Genomic DNA, 21,343 nt, shown 5'->3' with positions numbered 1-21,343 from the left:
TAGACTGTGTCGATGAGGTCTACCCTCTGTGTTCCAAGTAGCATGCTCGTTGCTGTGAGGCGAGTCCAAGAGTACCGGTCATCGACTTAGGAGGTGCCTGCATGAGCAGGATGAGTGACTCCTTCACCCCACAGGAGATTTCTTTGGTCCTTCTGGTACAGGATGAAGACAGGAAGTCCTCAGAGAGGGCACACCATGGAAACTGTTGCAGTTGTTGGCTGGAAATGAAGTTGCAGAAGAAAAGTATCCCTTGTGGATACTGTGTTGCTGTTACCGCGGTTCCTGGAGCACGCTGTGGTTGGTCCAAGGTCAGAGGATGAAGTAGTAGTTGCAGAGGATTCCTGAAGGAAACCCGCAGGAGAGACGCTAAATAGCCCTGAGAGGGGGATTGGCTACCTTTTCATGTAAGGACCTATCAGGAGGGGTCTCTGACGTCACCTGCTGGCACTGGCCACTCAGAGCCCTCCAGAGTGCCCCCACACCTTGCAAAGCAAGATGGCTGAAGTCTGGAACACACTGGAGGAGCTCTGGACACCACCCCTAGGGTGGTGATGGACAGAGGAGTGGTCACTTCCCTTTCCTTTGTCCAGTTTAACACCAGAGCAGGGGACAAGGGGTCCCTAAACTGGTGTAAACTGGCTCATGCAAGGAGGGCACCATCTGTGCCCTTCAAAGCTTTTCCAGAGGCTTGGGGAGGCTACCCCTCCCCATCCTATAACACCTATTTCCAAAGGGAGAGGGTGTAACACTCTGCTCTCAGAGGAAATGCTTTCTTCTGCCTTCCTGGGACTGAGCTGCTCAGACCCCAGGAGGGCAGAACCCTGTCTGTGAGGTGGCAGCAGCTGTAGCTGTAGTGCAAGCCTCAGAGAGCTGGTTTGGCAGTACTGGGGGGTCCATAGTGGATCCCCTTAGGATGCATGGAATTAGCTTCCTCATACCAGATTTGGAATGGGGGACCAATTCCATGATCTTAGACACCTTACATGGTCATATTCGGAATTGCCATTGAGAAACTGCAAATAGGTATTGACCTATATGTTGTGCAGGCATGTAATGGCATCTCTGCAATCGCAAAGTCCCGGGAAATGGCCCTGAAATTTGTGGAGTCATCTTTGCTAGTGCAAGGGTGCCCTCACACTTAGTAACTTTGAACCTAACCTTCAGCAAGTGAAGGTTAGACATATAGGTGACTTGTAAGTTACTTAAGTGCAGTGAAAATGGCTGTGAAATAACGTGTCCACTATTTAACGCAGGCTGCAGTGGTAGTCCTGTGAAAGAGTTTGTCTGAGCTCCTTATGGGTGGCAAAAGAAATGCTGTAGCCCATAATAATCTCCTGGAACCCCAATGACTTGGTACCTGGATACCATATACTAGGGACATATAAGGGGGGTCCAGTGTGCCAATTGAAATTGGTAAATGAAGTCACTAGCCTATAATGACAAATATAAAAGCAGAGAAAGCATAAGCACTGAGATTCTGATTAGCAGAGCCTCAGTGACACAGTCAAGCACTATACAGACACAAACATAAGGCCATAAACTATGAGCACTGGGGTCCTGACCAACAGGATCCCAGTGAGACAGGCAAAAACATACTGACATACATGTAAAAATGAGGGGTAACATGCCAAGAAAGATGGTACTTTCCTACACCCCCCCCCCCCCCAAACAAGGGCCAATAAGGCTAACCTTGCCCAGATCAGTCTTCATTGTCTAAGTGGAAATATCTGGACAGTCCATCTGCATTGGAGTGGGTACTCCCAGGTTTATGTTCCCTATGTTCCACTGTAAAGTCCATACCCTGTAGGGAAATGGACCACCTCAACAATTTAAGATTTTCACCTTTCATTTGTTTAAGCCATAATAGAGGTTTGTGGTCTGTCTGACAATGTATTGAGTCCCAAACAAGTAGGGTCTCAGCTTCTTCAGTGCCCAGACCTCAGCAAAGGCTTCCCTCTCTATGACAGACCAACGCTTTTCTCTAGGGGTCAACCTCCGGCTGATAAAAGCAACAGGTTGATCCTGGCCCTCAGTATTAAGCAGTGATAGCACTGCCCCAACCCCCAATTCAGAAGCATCAGTCTGGACTGTGAACTTTTTGGAGAAGCAAGGGCTTTTTAGGACAGGTGCAGAGCACATGGCCTGTTTGAGCTCATCAAAAGCCTTTTGACAGCTAGCTGTCCACAATACCTTTTTAGGCATCTTTTTACTAAGGAGGTCATTAAGAGGAGCTGCAATGGAGCCATCATTCTTAATAAACCTCCTGTAGTACCCTGTGAGGCCTAAAAAGGCTCTCACCTGGGTTTGAGTTGTAGGGAGAGCCCATTCCATAATGGTATGGATCTTAACCTGCAGTGGTGCAATCTGTTCCCAACCTACCAGGTGGCACAGATAAACCACTTTCCCCTGCCCTTCTGGCACTGTGAAGCCTTGATTCTTAGGCCTGCCATTTGCAGGGCCTCCAAATCCTTTTCAGAGGTGGACAAGGTGGTCATCCCAGGTGGTGCTGAAGACAGATATCTCTTCCAAGTATGCTGCACTGAAAGCTTCCAAACCTTGGAGCACTGTGTTCACCAGTCTCTGAAAAGTGGCAGGTGCATTTTTCAAACCAAAGGGCATAATTGTGAATTGATAATGCCCTCCTACGGTAGAAAATGCATTTTTTTGCTTTAGTATCCTCTGACATTTTGATCTGCCAATACCCTGCCGTCAAATCAAAGGTGCTTAGATACTTGGCAGATGACTGTGTATCTATTAACTCACCTGCCCTGTATTTATAGGATGAGCATCTGTTTTGGTTACTGTATTAAGACCCCTGTAGTCCACACAAAACCAGATTTCTCTCTTTCCTTCTTTGCTATGCGGTCTGTGGACAAGCACCACTGGGCTGGCCCAGGGGCTATCAAAGCCTCAATAACTTCAAGGTCTAACATTTTCTGAACTTCTGCTTTTATGCAATCTTTTACATGGTCAGGTTGCCTGTACATTTTACTTTTGACAGGTAAACTGTCTCCAGTGTCAATTGTATGTTCATACCAAGTAGTTGTACCAGGTGTGAGTGAGAAGAGTTTAGAAAACTGACAAAGGAGGTGCTTACAGTCTTCCTTCTGCTCAGAATTAAGGCAGTCTGCAAAAAACACTTCTTCCACAAAACCATCAGCTTCAGTGTTGGAGAACAGATCAGGAAGAGGGTCACTCTCTTATTCCTGTCCCTCATCTGTAGCCATTAGCAGGGTTAAGTCAGCCCTGTCATAGTAAGGCTTTAGGCGGTTGACATGAAGCACCCTAAGGGAGCTTCTGGCAGTGCCCAGGTCCACCAGATAAGTGACTTCAACTTTCTTTTTTTACAATTAGATGGGGTCCACTCCATTTGTCCTGGAGTGCTCTTGGAGCCACATGCTGCAATACCCACACCTTCTCTCCTGGGTGGTACTCTGTCAGGACAGACTTCTGGTCATGCCATTGCATTTGGAGCTCCTGTCTGGCCTGAAGGTTTTTAGTGGCCTTTTCAGGTACTCAGCAATTTTGCTTCTCAGGCCAAGTACAAAGTCCACAATGTCTTGCTTTTGAGGTTTTAAAGGTTGTTCCCAACCCTCCTAACAAGAGGAAAGGAACCTGTAGCCCACTCCTTTTTGGGGGATCTCCTTGTAGGCAAAAATGAGGCATCGCAACAGGACATCCCATCTCCTTCTGAGTTTTTAGAGAGTCCCATGATCATGCCTTTGAGAGTGTTATTAAACCTCTCAACCAATCCATTAGTTTGTGGATGGTAAGGGGTGGTGAACTTGTAGGTAAAACCAAGCTCCTTCCACATTGCCTTGAGGTAGGCAGATATGAAGTTACTACCTCTGTCTGACATCACTTCCTTAGGGAAACCCACCTGGGAAAAGATTTACAGTTGGGCTTTTGCAACTGCAGGTGCTGTAGTGGTCCTTAAAGGGATAGCTCTGGGTACCTTGTGGCATGGTCCACCACCACAAGGGTGATTCTATTGCCAGAAGCTGTTGGAAGGTCAAGGGGGCCAACAATATCAACCCCTACCCTTTCAAAGGGCACCCCAACCACTGGCAGTGGAATTAAGGGGGCCTTTGGGGTGGCACCAGTTTTGCAACTGGCTTGGCTGGTGACACAGAAGCGACAACATTCCTTTGTGTCCTCTGACATATGGGGCTAGTGAAAATGTGGAACAAGTCTGTCCCATATTTTACTCTTGCCTAAATGCCCAGCCAAAGGAATGTCATGAGCCAGAGTTAGGAGGAATTCCCTGCATGGAAGGGGGATGACCAGTCTCCTGGTGGCACCAGGTTTAGGGTCCCTCGCTTCAGTATAGAGGAGATTATTCTCCCAGTAAACTCTGTGGCTGTCATTGACATCCCCATTTTGCTGCTTGACAGCTTGCTGTTTGAGACCCTCCAATGTGGGACAGGTTTGCTGTGCCACACTCAGGTCTTCCGTGGCAGGCCCCTCGGCACCCAAAAGCTCAGCTGTATCGGCTTACAGCTCCTCTGGTGTAGGTTCTGCACAGGGAGAGAATTCCTCTTCTTCAAAAGGGAAATCATCTGTGGAGGGAGGGATAGTGGACAAGGGTTTGCCCTTCTTACCCCTAGTTTTTGGGAGCACTTGGTCCATTATTCCAGAATCCAAGTTTCCCTGTCCTCTTTTATTCTTGGCCTGAGCCCTGGTAAGAGCAAAGATATTCCCAGGAATGCCCAGCATTGCTGCATGGGCCTCCAACTCCACTTCAGCCCAAGCTGAAGTCTCCAAATCATTGCTTAGTAGACATTCTACAGGTAAGTCAGTGGCTACCACAACTTTCTTTGGACCAGTAACCCCCTCCCCAGATGAGATTCACAACAGCCATGGGGTGGCTAACAGTGTTGCTATGGGCGCCTGTCACTTGGTACTGGTGACCAAGTAGGTGCTGCTCAGAGGCAATCAGTTTGTCTATCACCATTGTGACACTGGCACCTGTGTCCCTGTAGGCCTCAACCTGAACACCATTAATCAAGGGTAGCTGCTTGTACTTACGCATGTTAAGGGGACAAGCAACTAAAGTGGCTAGGTCAATGCCACCATCAGAGACTAAAACAGCCTCAGTGATCTCCCTAACTAGACCAACCCCAACTAAATTACCAATGGTGAGCCCAGCTACACTCTTTTATTGGCTAATAGTAGTGCTCTTCCCCCCACCACTGCTTTTACTAGGGGCACTAGTGGTTCCCGTTGGGGTTGTGGTGGTGGGAGGGTTGGTGTTTCTTTTTGGACAATGAGGATCAGTTGCCCAATGGCCTTTGGCTTTACACATATAACACCATGGTTTCTTATCTGTGTGAAAAAAGGATTTGGACCCACCACCCCCAGAAGATTTTTGTGGGCCTGATGAAGACTGATGATTTTTTATCTTTGTACCCACCCTTGTCATGTGACTTTCCATCCTTCTTGCTGTCCTTATCACCCCCTGAATGAGCTTTTCTGATCACCCTTGTTCGGACCCATTTGTCTCCCTTCTTTCCCAATTCTTGGGGAGAGGTCAGATCTGAGTCCACAAGATACTGATGCAACAAGTCAGACACACCGTTATTTAAAATATGCTCTTGCAGAATCAATTTATATAGGCTTTCATAGTCCATCACCTTTAAAGAACTTTTAAGAAAGTTAGAAAATTACTTCTAGGTGTATATCATACATGCTCTAAGTATTGGAGCAAGCTTTTCTTGTGAAGAGCACCAGTAACAAAGTGGTAAAGCAATTGTAAGTACTTATCCCACCAATGTGGGAGGCTGTCCTGGTTTGTAGTAGGTATCTTGGGTACTTACACCTTATACCAGGACCAGTTATCCCTTATTAGTGAAATGTAGTAGTGATCTAGTGGCCTAGGCTGATAGAGGTAGCTATAGCAGAGCGGCTTAGGCTGCACTAGGAGATACGCAAAGCTCATGCAATATCACTTATAGTTACACAGTACTTATACACAAGTAAAGACAATACTCAGCGTTAACAAAAATAAAGGTAGTTTATTTGGGTGATATAGTACCAAAACTATTTTGGAGGCAATACTCCTTCTGGAGGTAAGTATTTTACACAATATGTACACTAGACACCAAACTAAGATAGGTAGTTAGACATAGGATAGTGGAAACAATAGGAAATGCTATTGAATGCAATGGCAGAAAATAGGTCTAGGGGCAACACAAACCATAAACCAAGAAAGTGGAATGCAAATCAGGAATTCCTCCCAGACAAATGTGGTGTGTGCAGAATCGCTGGGAGAGTAATAATACAGGAAAGGTAAGTAAATTACCCCACCCCAGAGCCCAGAAAAGCATGAGTAAAGTACTGCAAGTTTCCTTAGGACACACTATAACTCGTGACATGGATTATTGAAGTAACCAACCAAGTCTGCAAACAACTGCTGGATTCCTGGTCCTGAAGACCTGCAAAGGAAGGGGACCAAGTCCAGAAGTCGAAAGAAGTTCCAGGAAGAACAGGAGCCCCTACCAACCCAGAAGAGGGTGCAAAAGAAGAGTCCCCGGTTGGACAAAGGCTGCAGAAATGCACCCTAGGAAGATGCCAATGGGTTCCTGCATGATGCACATCATGTCCCTCAATGTGAAGATGGATGCAGACGTGATTTCGTGTTGGAAGACAAAGTTGTGTTTTGCATCAAAATAGCTCTGTCTGGGCCCAGAAGGGTCCTGGGGGCCTCACCTCTGTGTGAAGAGGAAGAGGGGGCTCTCAGCACTTTAGAGAGCCCTCAGAATGCCAGACAGCACCCACAGGAGTCCCAGGACATGAGGACAAAGAAGGTGAAAAATGTGGCTGGTGCAGCACTGCAAAGAAGGGTCCCACGCCACTGGAGGTCAACTCAGTGAATTGTGCATCGCAGGATAGAGTGCTGGGAAACTGTGCCAGGCTGTGCACAAAGGAATTTTGCAAATAATGCACAGAGGCCTCAGGAAGTGAAGAAGACTCGTTGCACAAGGGTACTGTCACTCTCAGGGGTGGCAAGGTCTTAACTCCTCCAAATTGCGTCAGCAGGACCTCAGGACAGTCTGTGGCGATAGGGTCCACCTCTGTGTTCCAAGGAGCATGCTCGTTGATGTGAGATGAGTCCAAGAGTACCAGTCGTTGACTTAGGAGGTACCTGAGTGAGCAGGGGAGTGACTCCGTCACCCCACAGGAGATTTCTTTGGTCCTTCTGGTACAGGATGAAGACAGGGAGACATTAGAGCGGGCGCACCATGGAAACTGTTGCAGTTGCTGGCTGCAGCTCAAGTTGCAGAAGAAAAGTATCCCTTGTGAATACTTTGTTGCTGTTACAGCGGTTCCTGGAGCAGGCTGTGGTTGATTCAAGGTCAGAGGATGAAGTAGTAGTTGCAGAGGATTGCTGCTGGAAGCTTGCAGGTGGAATCTGAAGAGAACCCACAGGAGAGACCCTAAATAGTCCTGAGACGGGGATTGGATACCTTATCAGGTAGGGACCTATTAGGAGGGGTCTCTGACGTTACCTGCTGGCACTGGCCACTCAGAGCCCTCCAGAGTGCCCCCACACCTTGCAAAGCAAGATGGCTTAAGTCTGGGACACACTGGAGGAGTTCTGGGCACAACCCCTAGGGTGGTGATGGACAGGGGAGTGGTCACTGCCCTTTCCTTTGTCCAATTTCACACCAGAGCAGGGGATAAAGGGTCCCTGAACCACTGTGGACTGGCTTATTTAAGGAAGGCACCATCTGTGTCCTTCAAAGCATTTCCAGAGGCCGGGGAGGCTACCCCTACCCAGCCTGTAACGCCGATTTCCAAAGGGAGAGGGTGTAACACTCTGCTCTCAGAGGAAATGCTTTGTTCTGCCTTCCAGGGACTGAGCTGCTCAGACCCCAATAGGGCAGAACCCTGTCTGTGAGGTGGCAGCAGCTGTAGCTTGTAGGAAGGTAGCCTCTTTCTAGCCTTGTTACCCCACTTTTGGCCTGTTTGTTAGTATATGTCAGGGTGTTTTTACTGTCTCACTGGGATCCTGATAGCCAGGACCCCGGTGCTCTAGTGGAAACCTTATTTGTCAGTGGGTTTGGTATGTGTCACTGGGATCCAGCTAGCCAGGACCCCAGTGCTCATAGTTTGTGACCTATATGTGTTCCCTGTGTGGTGCCTAACTGTATCACTGAGGCTCTACTAACCAGAACCTCAGTGTTTATGCTCTCTCTGCTTTTAAAATTGTCACTGCAGGCTAGTGACTAATTTTACCAATTCTGATTGGCACACTTGAACACCCTTATAATTCCTCAGTATAGGGTACCTAGGTACCCAGGGTATTGGGGTTCCAGGAAATCCTATGGTCTGCAGCATTTCTTTTGCCACCCATAGGGAGCTCAGACAATTTTTACACAGGACTGCCACTGCAGCCTGAGTGAAATAATGTCCACGTTATTTCACAGCCCTTTTACACTGCACTTAAGTAACTGATAAGTCACCTATATATCTAACCCTTACTTAGTGAAGGTTAGGTGCAAAGTTACTAAGTGTGAGGGTCACCTGGCACCACGCCTGCAAAACCGCAACAAAGTAGCAAGAAGATTACCAGCAACATTGTAGCGCCTAATCCTGCCAGCTTTGTCAACTGTTTCCTGGTGGTGCATGCTCTGAGGGCTGTCTGCCTTCACCCTGCACTGGAAGCCAAGAAGAAATCTCCCGTGGGTCGACAGAATCTTCCCCCTGCTAACGCAGGCATCAAATTTCTGCATCACCAGTCCTCTGGGTCCCCTCTCATCTTGACGAGCGTGGTCCCTGGAACACATGAGCTAGATCCAAGTTATCCCGACAATCCAGTGGTCCTTCTGTCCAAATTTGGTGGAGGTAAGTCCTTCCCTCCCCACGCCAGACAGAAATCCTGTGTACTACATGATCTGCAACTGCTAGGGCTTCTGTGCACTTTTGCAAGACTTCTTTCATGCACAGCCCAGGTCCCCAGCACTCTGTCCTGCATTGCCCAACTTGCTGAGTTGACCTCCGACTTTTGTTGTGCTGAGATGACTGCCATGCTCAGATATCCTGAATGCCTGTTCAGGTGCTTCTGCGGGTGCTGCCTGCTTCTGCGTGGGCTCTCTGTGTTACTGAACGACCCCTCTGTATCCTCCTCCAAGGAGTGACCTCCTCGCCCTTTCTGAGCCCTGGCAGCACTCAAAACCTTCAACCGTGACTCTTGCAGTTACAAGGATTGTTTGCAGCTTTCTGCGTGGAAACAACTCTGCATCCTCCAGCACGCTGTGCAACATTTTCTGACCAAAGGAGAAGTTCCTGGCACCTTCCATTGTTGCAGAATCTTTGGCTTCTTCCACCCAGAGGCAGCCCTTTTGCACCTTCATCCGGGGTTTAGTGGGCTCCTGCCCCCCTGGACACTTGCGTGACTCTTGGACTTGGTCCCCTTCCTTTGCAGGTCCTCAGGTCCAGGAATCCATCTTCAGTGCTTTGCAGTCAGTTGGTATCTTTGCAGAATCCCCTATCTCGACTTTACTATCTTTCTGGGGTAGTAGGGTAACTTTACTCCTAATTTTCAGGGTCTTGGGGTGGAGTATCTTGGACACCCTTAGTGTTTTCTTACACTCCCAGCGACCCTCTACACACTACACTAGGCCTGGGGTCCATTCATGGTTCGCATTTACTTTTGGAGTATATGGTTTGTGTTGCCCTTAGGCCTATTGTCTCCCATTGCATTCCATTGTGTTCTACAGTATTTGCACTACTTTTCTGTTTTACTTACCTGCTTTTGGTTTGTGTGTATATTTTGTGTATTTTACTTACCTCCTAAGGGAGTATATCCTCTGAGATACTTTTGGCATATTGTCACTAAAATAAAGTATCTTTATTTTGAGTAACTGAGTATTGTATTTCTTGTGAGATAGTGCTATATGATATAAGTGGTATAGTTGGAGCTTTGCATGTCTCCTAGTTCAGTCTAAGCTGCTCTGCTATAGCTACCTCTATCAGCCTAAGCTGCTTTAACACTACTAATCTACTAATAAGGGATAACTGGACCTGGCACAAGATGTAAGTTCCATCAGGCCAGCCTCCTACACAGCTGTAGTGCAAGCCTCATAGAGCTGGTTTGGCAGTACTGGGGTCTATAGTGGAGCCCCCAGGATGCATGGAATTGGCTCCTCAATACCAGATTTGGAATGTGGCGACAATTCCAAGATCTTAGACACCTTGCATGGCCATATTCGGAGTTACCATTCTGAAGCTACATATAGGTATTGACCTATATATAGTACACATGTGTAATGGCATCCCCGCACTCACAACGTCCCGGGAAATGATCCCTGAACTATGTGGGGGCACCTTTGCTAGTGCAAGGGTGCCCTCACACTTAGTAACTTTGCACCTAACCTTCAGCAAGTGAAGGTTAGACATATAGGTAACTTATAAGTTACTTAAGTGCAGAGAAAATGGCTGTGAAATAACATGTGTGTTATTCCACGCAAGCTGCAGTGGCAGTCCTGTGAATGGGTTTTTCTGAGCTCCTTACGAGTGGCAAAAGAAATGCTGCAACCCATAAGGATCTCTTGGAACTCCAATGCCATGGGTACCTAGGTACCATATATTAGGGACTTATAAGGGGGGTCCAGTGTGCCAATTGAAATTAGTAAATGAAGTCACTAGCCCATAGTGACAAATTTAAAAGCAGAGAGAGCATAAGCACTGAGGTTCTGATTAGCAGAGCCTTAGTGACACAGTGAAGCACAAAAGAGACACACATTAGGCCATAAACTATGAGCACTGGGGTCCTGACCAGCAGGATCCCAGTAAGACAGGCAAAAACATACTGACATACACGTAAAAATGGGGGTAACATGCCAAGAAAGATGGTACTTTCCTACAGGGAGTGGGACTGGAAATTGGTAGTTGGAGGGGGGACGGTAGAAACAGTGACAATGGCTACCATCAGAGAGGAGGCCAGAGCCTGAATCGATCTCTGTTGGGCCGCCAATCCACCGTGAATGCCCTCCAGGAATGCATTGCATTGCTGCATCTGGGATGCCAGCCCCTGGATGGCATTCACAATGGTTGATTGCCCTATAGAGATGGATCTCAGGTGGTCAATAGACTTCTCACTCAGGGCAGCAGGGCTCACTGGGGCAGGGCCTGAGGTGCCTGGGGTGAAGGATGTGCCCACCACCCTCCTGGGTGAGCGGGCATGGGCAAATCGCTGAGGGGCATCTGGGAGGGCAGTTCTGGTACGGGGTGACGGCTGTACCTGCAGCTGCGGTGGTCACAGAGGTGTTGGCCAACATCAGGGAGCTCCCATCGGAGTAGGCATCTGAGTCTGTGTCATCTCCTCCTGTCTCCGCCGTGGTGCTCCCCTCGCCCTCCGTCCCAATGGTTCCCTCGGTGTCGGTGCACTCTGCCTCCAGGGTCCTGTGGGATGCAGCTCCCTCTGTCACTGGTGCCGCTGCTCCTCCGCCAGAGGATGCTAATGCACACAAGGACAGGACAACAGAACAAAAAAAGGGGAAGAGAGAAAAAGGAAACACTGGGTCAATGACTGCACCAACACCACCGTTGGCGTACACGGCAATCTCACACACAGGGAACAGGCCTAAGCAATATGCATTGCCCTGTCAGTGATATGGCTGTTCCCAAGGCATGATGAGGAGCACACACCGCCAATTGCAGCACACCAGAGACTCACAATGCCCTGCCTGAAAGTGACCACTAACAAGCTAGGTTACCTGTATTCGATATGCAACAATTACCCTAGAGATGACACACGCTGCAATGTATGGCCTGGCCTTAGGGGCACCCACTAACACACAACCACCACCCGGATACCACCCCACCAGCCAAAATATGTAATGATACCCCCTGTAATCATCCCCTTGTGGCTGCTGTGATTCCCTTAAGCACCCATCTAGCTCAGGGTAGGCCACTGCCAGTATGAGGGCCATCAGTGGGGTCAGGGTCCGACTGGCACCCCTTCCTTGTTGGGAGTCCATCCCCAGCTTGGCCTCTGCGGTCTTCCATGCTCAGCATCTCTGGTTCTCCCACCGTTTCAACAGTGGGTGCTACCCTTGCCATAGACCCCCAGGGTCCGCACCTCCTTTGTGATGGCACACCACAATCCCTTCTTTTAATGGGCGCAGAACTGCAGAGGTGATACATACAGGGGAACTCCATTAAACTAACAGTCCAGCCTATCACACACATGGCCCACCATACCCTTTTCCATCACCATTCACACACATACATAGACTAGCCCACAACATATACACCACCAACAGATGATCCCCCCTTACACAATGCCTTCACACACATCTCCATGATTCCATGCCACATGCATCATGCCCACAGTGTACTCACCTATTAGTCTGGAGGCCCATATAGCAGTCCGTACTGGGGTAGGACCCTATCCACCAGTCGCTCCAACTCCTCCAAAGTGAAGGCTGGGGCCCTTTCCCTGTTCACACGGGCCATGGTAGGTTCCAGACACAGGTCACAGCAGCACATGCAATGTAGGTCTTCTCCTATTGAAAGTCATGAAACAAGTGAGGATTGAATTAGAAAATGGTAGTCATGTCCACGGCTGTGTACACTGTCACTGCTGGCGTACATCCCCATTGGCCACTGTACTCCATAGGGCCCAATATTATCCAATGAGGAATTGCACGTCGATGCACGACCGCCTACCGCCACGACGCCCTACGGCAGCAAAATTACCTCACTTCCACCTGTCCCTCCACACAGGACAGGTGGTCGCCATTTCAGGGGGGGTGAACAGGCCTATCAATAATTGCTGCGTCACAGGATAAATAGGCACATACCTCAAAATGTACAATGTCCCAATACATAAGTGCACTCTGTGGACTGCTGTTGTGGTTTAGTTGTCCAAATTGTGACAGGCTGCTCACTCTTGTGTCCCTTAGATTCCTACCCTGCAGATGAATAGGAGACAGAGACATACCCCGTGTACAGACCACTAGTGGACTTAGCTACACTGGAAGACAGACACATTATCCTCACCTGTAGACTGGACAGGCCACGATTACAGAGCTGGGTGCCCAGTTGGAGCCACACCTGATCTCATCTATCCGTCATCCGACTGGGATCCCCCCTCTTGTGCAAGTGCTATCAGTGCTCCATTTCCTGGCAACTGGTTCTTTCCAAGTGACAGTGGGCTTGGCAGAGAAATGTCACAGCCAATGTTCTCATTCATGCTGGCAAGAGTGTTGTCTGCCCTAGTAAAACACATGTGCAGCTATATAGCTTTCCCCCAGGTGGAAGATTTGGCCACTCTGAAGGCCTGATTCTATGCAATAGGACATATCCCCAATATTATAGGTGCGATTGACCGGACACATATTGCTTTTGTCCCCCCTCCCGCCAGAATGAACATGTGTACAGGAATCATAACAGTTTCCACTCCATGAATGTGCAGATGGTGTGCCTGGCAGACCAGTACTTCTCCCACATCAATGCTAAATATCCTGGGTCGGTGCATGATGCCTTTGCCCTGAGGAATAGCAGCATCCCAAATGTGATGTCCCAACTACAGGGCACAGGGTGTGGCTTATAGGTGAGCTTTGGTCCCCACCCGGAGTATTTTAGTGTATGCCTCTGATGTTAACCTCATAGAATAGTGTGTGGCTAAATGTTGTCCCTCAATACCTGCAGTTGACTCTGGCTACCCCATCCTATTGTGGCTGCTGACTCCTGCGAGGAATGCCAGGACAAGAGATGAAGAATGTTATAATGAGGAACATGGGCGAACCAGAAGGATCATTGAGAGGACCTTTGGCCTCCTGAAGGACTGCTTCAGGTGCCTCCATCTGACAGGTGGATCCCTGTGCTACACACCCGAGAAGGTCTGCCAGATAGTAGTGGCATGCTGCATGTTGCACAACCTGGCCCTCAGATGGCATGTACCTTTTCTGCAGGAGGAGGAGACTGTAGATGCCCCTGTGGCTGTAGTAGACCCTGATGACAGTGAGGATGAAGTGGCTGATGATGAGGACAACAGGACATCCGTTATCTGTCATTACCTCCAATGACACACAGGTGATATTACATTTCTATGATTATTGTTGTATTCTGTGTGGCTGTGTCATGATGGCATTACCCACTTTTTACTTCTATTTAATTATGCATATGGATTCTCAGTTTACAGGTGTTAATGCAATGGCATATGTGTATTGATGTGCTACAGCCAGCTACAGGTCATTATTTATATGCTTTCACACTGTACAGTTCAGTTGCAATGGATATGACTGCTTCGATTAATACACTGTTTCAAAACATGAAATACAAGTATTTGAGTTGTGTTCAAGGGTGTTTATTGTAGTCCTGAGAAGTTTACGGGAAAGTTAAATGGAATGGGGAGATGATGGAGGAAAGTCCAGGGTATTGTTCCAGTCTGTTTGTAGCACAGGTGCAGTGCCCAAGGGGCCATAGGAAGGGGAGCAACGGCAGTTCAAGGTGGACAAAGTGACAGTTTGGGACACAAGGGGGACAGTCAGGAGAGTCTCATTTCCTGGTGGTGGTCTTAGCTATTGTCTCTGACTTCTGTCTGGGGGGCAGGGAATGTTTGAGGGGTGGTTCACCTTCTGCAGGGGGAGGGATGCTGGTGGCCTCTGGGTCCTGTGGGGGGGGCCTCCTGGCCACTAGCGGAAGTGGAGGGCTGTTTAGTTGACTGGCTAGTGGTAGGGGCCCGCTGGTGTGCTGTTGCCTCCCTCAAGATGTTGGCCATGTCTGCCAGCACCCCTGAAATGGAGATCAGGGTGATATTGATGGCCTGCAAGTCCTTCCTGATCCCCTGGTACTGTCCTCCTGCAGCCACCTGTTCTCCTGAACATTGGCAAGGATCTGGCCCATCGTATCCTGGGAATGTTGGTAGGCTCCCAGGATCCCTGAGAGTGCCTCCCGAAAAGTCGGTTCCCTGGTCCTGTCTTCCCCTTGGTGCACAGCAGTCCTCCCAGTGTCCCTGTTGGCCTGTGCTCCTGTCCCCTGAACAGTGTGCCCACTGCCTGTGATGCCAGGTCCGTAATTGTCTTAAGGGCGAGGGGTGGCCTGGGGTCCCTGTACAAGTGGGCACACTGCTGATTGAGAAGTCCTGGGAACAGAGATTTGTGTATGCTGGGTAGGAGCTGTGGTGTTGGATCCTAATGGGAAGGCTCAGTGGTGGTCTGTGATTGTGCTTGGGTGACTGGCTGTCCAGTGTTCCCTGATGGGCCAGGTAGGTCCTCCAGATCCTGAAGTTCAGAGTTACTGTCATCGCTGGGGACATCTTCTGTTGAGCAACGGGATAGTGGTGGCACATCCTCTCCACTGACATTGGGTTAGGTATCCGTGGGGATGTAAGTGATATATTTTGCTTAAACTGTATGACATTTGTACATCCCTGGCTTCCCCTCTATCATTGGTATTGCCCAGCCAGCTTTTGCTTGTTTATGGTGATATATTGTGGGTATGTTAGGTTCCCTATGCTGTGCATGCTTTAGTGATGGGTGTCCATGCCGGGCTGGGAGGGGTGTCCATGCATTGGTATGGCATGCAGGGCTTGGCATTGGGTTTAATCAAATGTTTAAGTGCAGTGTGTGGGATGGATTGGAGTGATGGGACTTAGGGTGTGTGTGTGTGAGATGGCATGCAGGTATTGGGGTGGTTAACAGGTAGATTTTGACTTACAAGTGTCCAGTCCTTCTGCTACTCCAGCAAGTCCCTCAGGATACAGTAATGTCAATACCTGTTCCTCCCATGCTGTGAGCTATGTGGGAGGAGGTGAAGGTTCACCAACAGTCCTCAGTATGGCGAGCTGGAGCCTTGCTACAATGGAACGTACTTCCCCTGTAGGTTGTTCCACATCTTCCGGATGTCATCCCTTGTTCTTGGGTGCTGTCCCACAGCGTTGACCCTGTCCATGATTTTCCGCCAGAGCTCCATCTTGCTTGCAATGGAAATCTACTGTACCTGTGCTCAAAAGAGCTGTGGCTCTACCCTGACAATTTCCTCCACCATGACCCATAACTCCTCCTCAGTGAAATGAGGGTGCCTTTGTGGTGCTATGGGTGTTGTGTGATGTGTGTTGGTGTGAGTGTGTTGGGTAATGTGGTGGGGTGTGTAATGTAGAGCGCATGAGGGGTGTATGGGTGTGAGTGGTGTGTGTGTCTAGTTGTCTCTGTTCTCTTCTTCTCAGTCTCCTGGTAGCAATTGGTGTTCGTAAGGGGTTGTGGGTACTGTGGGTGTGTGCTTTATATTGGTGTGTGTATGGGTGTCAGGTGTGTGTTTTTGATATTGGCCAATGTGGTGTTGTTTTGTATGTCGGCGTCCATTCTAAGCGGGGTGGTATGTGCCGCCAATGGTTTTCCACCGTTAAACATCCACTGTGGGGATTCCTGGGTCATAATGTGGTGGGAGTTGTTTTGTTGACATAATAGTATGGGTGTTAGGACCGCTACTTTATCACTGACCTTTTCGCTGGCGGATTTGTGTATGTAGCTGTATTCTGCTGGATTGGTGTGTGTGTGTCATAATAAGATGAACAGATATCCGCCACCGCGGCTTAATATTGGTGGCCGTCAGTGTGGCGGTAGACGGGATTTACCGCCAATGTCATAATGTGGGCCTATGTCTTTAACACTATCCTTCACTATGCTAAACATGCTAACCTTTACTATATCAAAACCCCTACTATTAAGAACTTACAAAACAAGGAGAAGGGAAGATATGCTACACAAAGTAGGTTCCAAAGTTAACGTCTGCTGGATCTGGCCTCTATGGAACAGAGCGTTTTGTATATTTTGTCTGTCTTTCTTTCTATCTTTTCCATCCATAACTTCACGTCAGTCATATCCTGCCACATTTCTTGCTCATAGGTCTGTGCCCTGAGTGGTGGTCCTGGCTGGAGACTTAGGGGCATATTTATACTCCGTTTGCGACGAATTTGCGTCATTTTTTTCGACGCAAATTCGACGCAAAACTAACTCCATATTTATACTTTGGCGTTAGACGCGTCTAGCGCCAAAGTTCATGGAGTTAGCGTCATTTTTTTGCGTGAACACCTTCCTTGCGTTAATGATATGCAAGGTAGGCGTTCCCGTCTTAAAAAATGACTCCGATGCTATTGCGTCGGATTTATACTCCCGGGCAAAAATGACGCCCGGGAGTGGGCGGGACTAAAAAACCCGCATTTGCGCCATATTTTAGCACCTGGGTCAGGGCAGGCGTTAAGGGACCTGTGGGCTCAGAATGAGCCCAGAGGTGCCCTCCCAAGCCCCCAGGGACACCCCCTGCCACCCTTGCCCACCACAGGAGGACACCCAAGGATGGAGGGACCCACCCCAGGGAAGAAAAGGTAAGTTGTGGTAAGTATTTTTTTTATATTTTTTTTTGGCATAGGGGGGCCTGATTTGGGCCCCCCTACATGCCACTATGCCCAATGACCATGCCCAGGGGACAGAAGTCCCCTGGGCATGGCCATTGGGCAAGGGGGCATGACTCCTGTCTTTGCTAAGACAGGAGTCATGTTAATGGCATCTGGGCGCCCAAAAAAAATGGCGCAAATCGGGTTAAGACTTTTTTTTGCCTCAGCCTGACTTGCCCCATTTTTGGACGCCCAAACACCATTTTTCCCTACGACGGCGCTGCCTGGTGTACGTGGTTTTTTTTCACGCACACCAGGCAGCGCTGGTCGGCTAACGCCGGCTAACGCCATTTAATAAATACAGCGCCCGCATGGCTCTTCAGAATGGCGTTAGCCGGCGCTAATTTTTTTGGCGCTAAACTGCGTTAGCGCAGTTTTGCGTCAAAAAGTATAAATATGGGCCTTAATGACACTGCTGGTGGCTGCCTTGAAGAGGAGGTTGCAGAACCTCCAGAACTACTGCTGTCCTTTTGTGACTTGGCTGGTATCTAGGTACTGGTTTCTGGTTGTTTTGGTGGTCCACCATGGGGAAGTGCCTGCCAGGACCCCTATGCTTTTTGTCACATGTGATGTCTGTCCATCCACCTGAATGCTTTTTCCACAGCACGGATGTACCAGTACCATTCTGTCCACTCTTCAAAAGGGTGCTTCTGTGCTGAGGACATGTTAGCCACTGAAACATGGATGTAACATGTCATCTAAATGTGCATTGGGAAGAGGGTGAATAAGCATACAATATAAACAGCATCAGCAGATCATACACATTGGCCACCACAGCTCACAGAAATAACATCAAGGCCAAGGTTGATGCACATCTGCTCCACAACCGCCTTCTACATATTGTTCATGTCCAAGGTGTGAAAGGTAACCAATATTCTACAATACCAGCGCACAAGCTTGTGATGTTTTTTAAGTACCAGGTCAACATTCACCATGCTCATCAAATACATCAGTTATGTGACCATGGTAGGTCACACACATCTTGCTGGATAGCTAATGAATGTCCCTTGGCATACACCATTTACCTTAGATCGGTTGACATGTGCCACACTCATAAGCACTAAGCCTGAAAGTTACAAGTTGACTCAACATACCATGTGCATGATATGGCAAATGCAGATGTCTAGACACACAGCAACAATGATCCTACATGTGACAGGTATTGTATGTGATAATGCAGGATGGAATACCCACTCATGTGATACAGAGATGCATGAATCTTCTCCAATATCCACTCAACTCATTACATGTTGATTTGTGCCATGACCGCATGCATAGTCCTAAAGCAACCTGATGTGTCACACTATACTGCCCAATGCCTGTATATGTGTGAGTAAGCTCAGGTTAGGGTGTTGCACAACAAAACTCAGCACTGCCATCTCATTTGTGGAGGCATGCATGCCCCACATCCTATCTGCACAGTGATCTAGCAACAACACTAGCTAATAGTGTTCATTGAGTGAAGCTGTTTGCAGTGCATCAGGGATGCTCTCAGGACCTGAACTATCTGAAGATGTACTGAGTACAGGCATATCCTGTGACAATGCTGCATGGACATCCCTCACGTCATACGCACATGTCAAGAAATATGAGGATGGCACGGCTTACCAATGTTGCCACATCCAACATGGGATATGTGATATAAACAACATAGGTGTGCAAATCGAATACAGTGTCCACATCTGGTATGTAGAGCTGTGTCCTTGCTATCTGAGTTGCTTATTTATGAGCCACTTGAGTTGCTGGTGTGTGACTTTCATAGGGAAAAAGTGGAAGCACTGGCGGCACAAGGGGCTTCATCTTAAGCCCCTTAGTGATCTATTCACATGGTCCCAAATCCTAACATGCCCTGAGCAACTGTCTGCTACGTGTGGCACATAGAGCAGTAACATGTACTAGGACCAACAAATTGCCTCCCTGCATACATGTTTTGAAACCAGTACTACTGGCACTAGTCTTGACTGTCACCGCTGTGTTTGTTCACGTATATGCTGTGTCTACCAATCACAAGGCCCTTGAATCAGACATTGCCACAGTGCATCACTTAGTTCTACTCCACATCCTGGCCCTAACATCTAACATACCGTCCATATCCAAGGATGGATAATGGAGTCCAAATTGCCATACAATGCTATTTTTTAAATTACATTGAACACAACATACAACTTTACACACAACCCTTGCACTACACATGAAACAAACAGGATGACACTTATTGGTTGCATCAGGGTCTGCAAAGCTTACCACCTCTCCAATGGTGTAGCGGGCGGGTCCAAGACATTACATGAGACATAGCATTGTGAATGTTTTTTGTTGTTGTCCTCATTCACCACAGTCTGACTCCAAGGGGGGGGGGGAGGGAGGGGAGGGACCCCGAAACCTCAGGGATCCTCTGCCCACTCTTATACCTCTCTCAGTGAGGAGGAGGATCCCATCCCAGAAACCGAGCTGAGTCACTGGCCTTGTGCTGTATAAGATCCTCTAATCGTACTTAGGATAAAAGGAGTAGTGTTATCATCGGACAGTCCAGGCTCAACAATGGAAACTCAAACATACAAACCTTCCAACCAGGCTCTGAGAGGAGCCCAGAGCTCCTGCTGCTTCCTCCCCCTTTTGGAATCCAATGTGGAGTTATATACTAATGCCTCTATCCAATCCAAAAATGTTGGGGGCAAAACCAACACCCATTTTCTAAGGATTTCTCTTCTAGCCAACAATATCATAAAGAACAGCAGTTTCTTCTTTCTTTATTGGTGTCTTGCATTCCTGAGGTAGACCAAACATAACCAGGGAGGGGCCAATTTGGCAGTTGATCAGAAGTACCCCCCTAATTACCTCCTCCACCTTACCCCAAAACTTAGCCAACTGGGGAAAACTCACAAACATATGGAGGTCATCTGCCTTATCCATGCCACACTTTTTACAAGCCCAAACCTCTCCTTGCCCAATGTTAGATAATTTTACAGGCATCCAGTAGACCCTGTGAATAGTATAAAGATGATTCTCTCTCAAAGATGCGGATCGGACTGTCTTGTATAGGAGAGTATTAGAAGCTTCCCAAAGATCCATGAGTTGCTTGCCCGGCAGATCTTTCCCCCACACATTCTCCAGATAATGGAAAGCTCCTTCCACTGTCTCCATGATCAACCAATAAAGCTTTGCTGTCCCATATAAGGGGGTTAGAGTATAGAAACTCTTCCAGCTCATTTGAGGCCCCTACTTCCTCCTAAACATTCTTCAACCAAATGGAAATTTGAAGATATTTAAACCTGGATAAGTGACCTCCAACCTCCCTGTTCAATATCTCATAGGACGCCAGCCTCCTTTCTTTAACCAATTGTCCCCAGAGCAAAAAGTTCACCTCTTTCAAAGGGACAGCCAACTTATCTCTAGTTCAATCCGGGGGTCTCGGTGAGTCACAAATTGGGGAGTACCCGCTGTAATATGGGAGTTTTAGGGCTCTTCTCAGTCCCCACCAAACTTTTACCCAATCTTTAATTAAATTCAACCAAATCTTTTTGAAGAAATTAGGATCCCCAACCTTGTGCAAGACGGCCCGATGTATGCCACAACATTTCAACATAACCCTAAACATTCGTCCCTTCTCAGAATCCTCCGGTTCCTCCCTTAATTCCTTAGAATTCTTCAAAAAAACAGCCCATGCATAGTGCTGCACATCAGGTAAGACAAGTCCTCCTTTCTCTCGCTTCCTCCTCAACTTCTTCCAAGCAATGCGCACACCTTTTAAAGCCCAAATGAAGCTACCTATTTCTCCCTGAAGCTTACTCAACCACTGTTTCTCAAACATCAGTGGGACTGCATTAAAGATAAATAACCATTTTGGAAGAAAGATCATCTTTACAAAATGTACACGTCCTATAATTGTGAGGGGGAGACTGACTGACTTCTTCATCAATTATATTGATTCCCTCATGTCAG

The sequence above is a fragment of the Pleurodeles waltl genome, chromosome 2_2 (genome assembly GCF_031143425.1).
Source record: "Pleurodeles waltl isolate 20211129_DDA chromosome 2_2, aPleWal1.hap1.20221129, whole genome shotgun sequence".
Taxonomy (NCBI): Eukaryota; Metazoa; Chordata; class Amphibia; order Caudata; family Salamandridae; genus Pleurodeles; species Pleurodeles waltl.
Note: the sequence above shows the minus strand (reverse complement) of the source record.